Here is a 7084-nt window from a genome sequence, read left to right on the forward strand (position 1 = left end):
CATGATATGTCCACGGTCACATGGTTAGAAACCGTGAGAGGAGGAATAGAACTACGCCTTTAGGTTCCAGATCTGGTGTCTTTCTGTTAAATCTCTACTGACTCCCAGTCTCTGGCAAACTTCATTGTTTTACAAAAACACAGACATATACAAAAAAGGAAAAAAGCATTGCTTTGCTTTTTAAAAAATGGCGTTATTGAAGTATTATATATATAGTCCATAAAATTCACCCATTACAAACGTACAGTTCAATGATTTTTAAGATCTTTCTGTAACAGCTTTATTGAGATAAAATCATGTTCCATATAATTCACCCACTTAAAAGGTACAATTGAATGGGTTTTAGTACATTCACAGAGTTGTGCAGCCATCACCACAATCCATTTTAGAACACTTTTATCACTTCAGAAAGAAACCTGTGCCCTTTAGCTAGCCATCACCTCTCAGTCCTCCCCTCTCCACCCCACCCCCTGAGCAACCACTAATCTACTTTTTATCTCCGTTGATTTGCCAGTTCTGGAGTTTTCATATTAGTGGTATTATATAATACATGATCATTGTGACTACCTTCTTTCACTGACTACCTTCTTTCACTTAGTATAATGTTGTCAAGGTTCATCCATGCTGAAGAATGTAACAGTACTTCATTGCCTCTTAAGGCCAAAAAGGATTCCATCGTGTGGCTATATTCCACCTTTTATTTATCCATTCTTTGATCTATGGACATTTGGGTTGTTTCCGCCTCTTGGCTACTATGAATAATATTGCTATGAATATTCATGTACACATTTTTGAGTGCACATAAGTTTTCTTTTTTCTAGAAATGACATTGCTGTGTCAACTTTCATTCCTATCTCTCTAGGCATAATCTTAAATTTCTATCAACAGTATGCAAGGATTCTAGTTTCACCACACCCTCACCTTCATTTGGTGTGCTTTCCTTTTTCCACTTAACATTATTTCTTACACATATTTCCATACGCACTGTGATTGTCAGTTTTAATGGTTAACATAGTGTTCCAAAGCCGTTGGATGTTGTTTAAGCATTATGTTAGAGCTGAGCGTTAGTACTGTTTCCAGTTTTACTCTAAGTAGTGGGAGGAGGCTCTGTACCACTTACTACTTCTTTCCTTTGGTTTATATCCTTCAGATATGCTCTGCAGTGGAACAGAGGGCACACACAGCTCTTTGTCACTGCTTCCCAGGTTACTCCGCAAAGACTGACTGTGGTAATAATGCCACCTGCAAATCTTATGCCTTCCCACTTCCCCACAACCTCTGCCAACATAACACTTTATGGCTTTATATATTCACAGTACACTTGATCTGAAGACAAAAAGCCGAGAAGCGATTTTATTGCTTTATTCATGTGTATTAATAATATAATATATAATAGAAGCTTAAAGTTCAATTTGCATTTCTTTTGTTCAGTCTGAGTCTTTGATCTAAAGAGGTGAGGCAGTGCAGGAGAAACTATGGTCAGAGCAAAGGGTCGCAGAAGGAGCTGGGTTTGGAAACATGGGTCCAGCTATGTTTGATTAGGGGCGGGGTTGCAGGAACTCAGCAGAAGTTGAAGGCAATGCTACTAGGCTGATTTAAGTAGCTCCTTTTTCAAACTCCCCCTCCATTTGGCATCTCTCCTGGTTCCTCTCCTTCCTCTCTGACCTTTCCTTCTCAGTCCTCTTTGAGAGTTTCTTTGCCTTTACTTGCCTCTTAGAGACTGGTATTCCCCAAGATTTCATTCACGGGATTTGTTTTCCGCTTAGTACTCTGGACAAGCTTATCCACTCTTGTAAAAGGAATTTCTACGTAAACACTGACCACTCCCCAGCATTTATCTCTAGCCAAGTCTCCTCTCCTATGACAACCAGATACAGTAAATCCTCCTCACACAAACCTTCAAGTTGTGAAAGATACAAATGTGTATTCTCATGTCCGGTCACCAGTAGAAGTTAGTTCTATTGGAGGAGGTACTGTTAATTTTCAAGGCACAAGACCCGAATGTAAAATAGTATAAAGAATGTAGCAGTTGTTCAGAATGCAGTCCAGTGGTACTGTGTCATCTATGACAAGGAAAAAAAAAAAAAAGAGCTACTACCCAGAATCACTGGATCTTTTGTTCAAGAAGGTAGATAGAATTGAATCCTGCAAGGAACCAGAACCTGTGCTATCAACATCAGGCATGAATGAAATTGCAGCCTGCCCTCCATCTCTGTTGCTGACGACCCCTCAGCTCCACCAACTCCCACCTCCACTCCCTCGTCCAGTCAATAACTCTTCTGCCTGTCCACCCGATGCCCGCCCCGTGTATCTGCCGTTGTGCTATACTACTGAACTTTTCAAGGTCCTGTACTGTAAGACTAAAAATGCTTTCTTTCGGACTTCCCTGGTGGCGCAGTGGATAAGAATCGGCCTGCCAATGCAGGGGACATGGGTTCAATCCCTGGTCTGGGAAGATTCCACAAGCAATGGAGCAAATAAGTCCATGTGCCCCAACTGCTGAGCCAACATCCTAGAGCCGGAGAGCTGCAACTTCCAAGCCTGCGTGCTGCGACTCCTGAAGCTCCTGCGGCTAGAGGCTGTGCTGCTCAAGAGAAGCCGCTGCAATGAGAAGCCCGCACATGGCAGTGGAGGGCAGCTCCTGCTCACAGCTGCAGAGAGCCCACACAGAGCGATGAAGACCCAGCGTGGCCAAAAAATTAATAATTAATTTTAAAAATGTTTTCTTTTTGTGTTTCTTTTACTGTCTTACTTGTACGAAAGGTACTATAAACTTATTACAGTACAGTACTAGATAGCCAATTGTGTTCGGTGGGTACCTCGTCTTTGTAAGCCTAACTTTGCTGGACTTACAAACGTGCTCTTAGAAGGGAGCTCGTTCGTATGTAGAGGACTTACTGTACGTATGTCTAACTTCCTATTGTACATCTCCATCTGAAGGTCCCCTCGGCATCTCAACTCCAATATTTCCCCTTCCAACCAACTCCTTCTCTTCTCACATCTTTGGGGATGGTGGCAACATCTAACCAATCACCCAGGTCAGAAACCTGGAAGTCACTCCTTTCCCACCCTACCTATCCCTACATGTCTCTCAACTGAATCTTCTTATCTCCAAACCTACTGCATTAATTTCATTCATGTTTTCATTATTTCTCCCAGTAATTGTGGCCTTTAACAATGTCTATTAGATAGGGTTTTGTTGGTCATAATTATGTCATTTGAAGAAGGAAAAGAAAGGTTTTACTGAACGGATACACACACATGGAATAAAAGGAGGAACTGAGCAATCACGGGAAAGGTGACTCCAGGGCTGTTCCAGGGCCCCTGAAAGCAAGGAGGTTGCCCATGGACCGTCTCTCGAACAACTGCTATGAATATGACTTGGTTCCCAAAATGCTTAACCTCTGCCTCTCTCAGTTCACAGTACTAAATTTATGGGAGACTCTGGAGACCAGTGAAGATCCAGAGGGTGGAGGGACTGAGTCATGTGAGAGAAAAACAGATGCTGGAGGACAGTCTTCACGTATCGGAGGCAATCACCAGAGGAAACGAGAGGGTGTGAGATAGACAGTCTTTCCAGAAGTTGCCTACTACATTGTCACCATCTCAGGACTGTTCTTCCTGCTCTAGCTTTCCCCTTCACCACCCCACATATGCCAGAATGATCCTCCATAATACAAGTCCAGGAAAAAAGGCAAGTAGTGGGGAAAGCGTGGGCCTGAAATCCTCACTCAGATCTTACTAAGTCTGGGACTTTGAGCAAGAAAAACTCTCATCTATTTGAGTCCCTGCTATTTGCAAGTGTTGTGTAGGCACTTCGTATCTGTTATTTCTACTCCTTGTACAGTTCTGCAAGGTGAATACTGTAACTATTTTGCAGGGGAGCACAACCTAGATGGCAGAGTAGAAAGCCCGTGAGCTCACCTCCTCTCATGAACATACCAAAATCACCACTGACTGCAGGACAATCATCAATGAAAAAGACTGGAACCTACCAGGAAAGATCTTTTACAACTAAAGTCATAAAGAAGGCACCACAGTGAGGAGGCTCGGAGCCAGGGACTCCTGCTACAATCAAATCCCACATCCCCCAGGTGGATAACCCCACAAAGCAGAAAATAAATATACTGAGGAGGTCCTCCCACCGGAGCGAGAGTTCTGAGCCTCAGCCCATGGGTCTGGCACTGGAAAGATGAGCCCCCAGAACATTTGACTTTGAAGACCAGTGGGACTTAATTGCAGGAGCCCCACAGGACTGGGGGAAGTAAATTTTGTTTTTTTGCCCTATCTTGAGGGATCTTGCAGGAGTTCTGTAGGGGGTGAGCCAGAGAGAGCCGGAATGAGAAATACTCAGTTATCAGAGGCCCCTTGTCTTAAACTTGTCAGTAAGCATTATGGCTCACGCTGGACTTAAAATTCTTAGAGAGATGGGACTACCAGACTACCTTACACCTGTGTCTTGAGAAATCTGTATGCAGGTCAAAAAGCAGCAGTTAGAACCCTGTATGGAACAACTGATTGGTTCAAGATCAAGAAAGGAGTATGACAGGGCTGTCTTCTGTCACCCTGTTTGTTTAACCTATATGCTGAGCATATCATGAGAAATGCCGGGCTGGATGAATTACAAGCTGGAATCAAGATAGGCAGGAGAAACACAACAACCTCAGATAGGTAGATGATACCACTCTTGTGGCAGAAATCGAAGAGGAACTAAAGAACCTCTTGATGAGGGTGAAGGAGAAGAGTGGAAGAGCTGGCTTAAAACTAAATATTAAGAAAACTAAAATCATGGCATCCGGCCCCATTACTGCATGACAAATAGAAGGGGAAAAGGTGAAAGTAATGACAGATTTCCTCTTCTTGGCCTCCAAAATCACTGCTGATGGTGACTGCAGCCTTGAAATCAGGAGACAATTGCTAATCTTGGCAGGAAAGCGATGACAAACCTAGACAGTGTGTTGAAAAGCAGACACATTACTCTGCTGACAAAGGTCCCTATAGTCAAGGCTATGGTCTTCCCAGTGGTCACATACAGTTGTGAGAGCTGAACCAGAAAGAAGGCAGAAAGCCCAAGAATTACTGCCTTTAAACTGTGGTGCTGGAGAAGACTCCTGAAAGTCCCTTGGACAAGAAGAGGATCAAACCAGTTAATCTTAAGGGAGATCAACCCTGAATATTCCCTGGAAGGACTAATGCTGAAGCTCCAGTATTTTGGCTGCCTGATGCGAATAGACTCCTTGGAAAAGTACCTGATGCTGGGAAAGATTAGGGGCAGAAGGAGAAGAGGGTACTAGAGGATGAGATGGCTGGGAAAGATTAAGGGCAGAAGGAGAAGAGGGTGCTAGAGGATGAGATGGCTGGACGGCATCACCGATGCAATGAACCTGATGTTGGGCAAACTCCAGGAGATGATGAGGGACAGGGAAGCCTGGCATGCTGCAGTCCATGGGGTCGCAAAGAGTCAGACACGACTGACTTTCAGGCAAATCCCGAGCCTCGCGGACACGTCCCCACTCTCCCCCACCACCTGCAATCCAGTCAGTCACAGCGCTGCTGCAGCTCGCCCCGAGGGCTAATCTGGGTGTGGGGCACCCAGCACCCTCTTGCCCTGAGGCGGCGTGGGGGCAGCCTGCAGCCTGGTTTGGGTAGTCAAGGCTGCACACACAGTCTCCTGCACTCCACGACCAAGGGCAAAAGCTATCGTTTGATAGGAGCCTGGACCTCTTGGAGAGTCTCCTGAAGAGACGAGGTGCAGAGGATCAACGGCAGCTCAGACACGTGGACATCGGTGGCAGACATATTCATGGGTAGAAATTCAGCCGTGCGCACTGATAGCTTGCCTCATGAGCACCAAAATCTAGCACCAGCCAACAGCCTGCGAGCAGCAATGCTGCAATGCCTCGGGCCAAGCAATTCACTGGGCAGTGACACAGCCCAGCCCATCATCAGACAGGCTGCCTCAAAGACTCAGATGTCCGTAGCTGCCTCTGAATGTCCCCTTTTGACACAGCTCCACCCACAGTAGACACACACCAGTCCCTCCACCGGGAAGCGTACACAAGCCTCTAGACCAGCCTCACCCACCAGGGGGCAGATACCAGAAACAAGAAAAGCATGCACCTTCAATGCAGGCCAGACGCTACCCTGGGACCAGCTGGGCCCTGCTCCTGCCAATCTAACGTTTGGGACACCTCCGACCCCATACGCAGCCAATGATCTGAAACAAGCTCTGGAGTCCCTGGGCCCTGGAGCTAGACTCAGCAACCAGCTCTGCCCACCAGGGTGTGCATGCGTGCCTTCGTTGTTCAGTCACTAAGTCGTGTCTGACTCTTCGTGACCCCAAGGCCTGCAACACACCAGGCTTCCCTGTCCCCCACAGTCTCCCAGAGTTTGCCCAAGTTCATGTCCATTGAGTCGGTGATGCTGTCCAACCATCTCATCCTTTGCCACGCTCTCCTCCTTTCGTCTTTAATCTTTCCCAGCATCAGGGTGTGTGCATGCTCAGTTGCTAAGTTGTGTCTGACTCTTTGTGACCTCGTGGACTATAGCCTGCCAGTCTCCTCTGTCCATGGGATTCTCCAGGCAAGAATACTGGGCAGGGTTGCCATTTCCTTCTTCAGGGGATCTTCCCCACCCAGGGATGGGCAATAGCTCCAGAGTCTTTGGGACCCTGACTCCACCACCAGTGAGCCAGCACTGGTCCAGAGCTCACCAGGCTTCCAGAACCAGCCGCCTCACGGCCAGGACCCACCAAACAGTGGCCAGCACCATCCACACAAGGTAGGATCTGACAACCAACCAGACTAGGGGCCAACCAAGCCTTCCAGAGCACCCATATAGTTAGCCCCCCACAACAGAAGGACCCATGCAACTCTCTTAGGGGGAACCCCTAGAGCATGTGGCTTGGGTGGCCAGAGGGGACTGCATAGGTGGGATGCATCAGACACCACCTACAAAGGGCCACTTCTCCAATGTAACTACCTTACATACATACAAATACTTACAAAATACAAATATATAAACCTACACAGATACAAATGAAAGAGCAACTTACACAAAATGAAGCAGCAGAGGAACATGCTCC

This window comes from Cervus elaphus, chromosome 2, assembly GCF_910594005.1.
Source record: "Cervus elaphus chromosome 2, mCerEla1.1, whole genome shotgun sequence".
Taxonomy (NCBI): Eukaryota; Metazoa; Chordata; class Mammalia; order Artiodactyla; family Cervidae; genus Cervus; species Cervus elaphus.